The sequence below is a fragment of the Octopus bimaculoides genome, chromosome 2 (genome assembly GCF_001194135.2).
Source record: "Octopus bimaculoides isolate UCB-OBI-ISO-001 chromosome 2, ASM119413v2, whole genome shotgun sequence".
Taxonomy (NCBI): domain Eukaryota; kingdom Metazoa; phylum Mollusca; class Cephalopoda; order Octopoda; family Octopodidae; genus Octopus; species Octopus bimaculoides.
The window spans coordinates 171,438,658-171,439,697 of NC_068982.1; the positions used below are offsets into that span (position 1 = coordinate 171,438,658).

At 37.9% G+C, this 1,040-nt stretch overlaps 1 long non-coding RNA gene across 1 annotated transcript in view; it reads right to left on the reverse strand.

Annotated features, from left to right (window-relative positions):
- LOC106867685 (uncharacterized) overlaps nucleotides 1–1,040 on the reverse strand; it is a 3,550-nt gene that overhangs the window by 1,098 nt on the left and 1,412 nt on the right. The gene's annotated exons all lie outside the window — the stretch shown is intronic.

A 1,040-nucleotide genomic window follows, 5' to 3' on the forward strand; every position in this document is an offset into this window, starting at 1 on the left:
ATATATAGATAGATAGATAGATAGATAGATAGATAGATAAATAGATAGATAGATATATAGATATATAGATTTATATATACAGATTTACAGAAAACAAAAGGCGAACAAAAAGTGAAGACAGGTGAGGAACAACAGGCAGGTGTATTAGATTGACGCTCGGGAAGAATGAAGAAACCTTTGTGGTTTCGAGCCTACAAAGAAAGGTTTGAAACGGGAAAAAAACTTGCATTTATTCATAATTGCATGCATCTTAACTATGTGTGCGTGTGTGTATGTGTGTGTGTGCGTGTGTGTGTGCGTGCGTGCGTGCGTGCGTGCGCGTGTGTGTTATTAAGAGTGAAAAATGTGAATGGATTAACGGTTCAACATCTGTGTGTGTATATCTATATATATATGCATATATAAATTAAAGGTTATTTGCCGATACAATGTGGCTGTTCTAAAGGGACTATGTTACTGTTGTTTTAGCCTCAAGAAACATCGTTTCTAGCTGGCGAAACGACACATTATCTGTGTCCTTACATTTTCAAAGAGAGACATTCAGTAACAGTTTCTTAAAGTAAAGGCTATTTGCCAACATAATGTGGCTGTCGTGGATGGGACGATGTTACTTGGCCATCTGGCCAAGCAGCTACTCTGTGTTGATAAAGAGCAATAACCCAGAAACTAGTCCACAAATGTTGTTTTGCGCTTGGTGTGGGTGCTGAACTCCCTGTTCGAAAATATAAGGACACGGATATTGTGTCGTATAACCACCTAGCAAAGATGTTTTTGGGGGATAAAAGAGGAACATCGTCCCTTCCAGGACTACCACATTATGATAGCAAATAGTTATTACTTTAAAAAACAGTTACTGAATGCCTCTCTCTGAGAGATTTAGAAATAATACTATATATATATATATATATATATATATGTGTGTGTGTGTGTGTGTGTGTGTGTGTAAAGATATGTGACACTTATTCAGTAGCCATGATAAAACTCCGAGTTTCGGATGCTAGGATGGGGGGTCCACTCCAGCATCTCTTCAGTTATCCAGC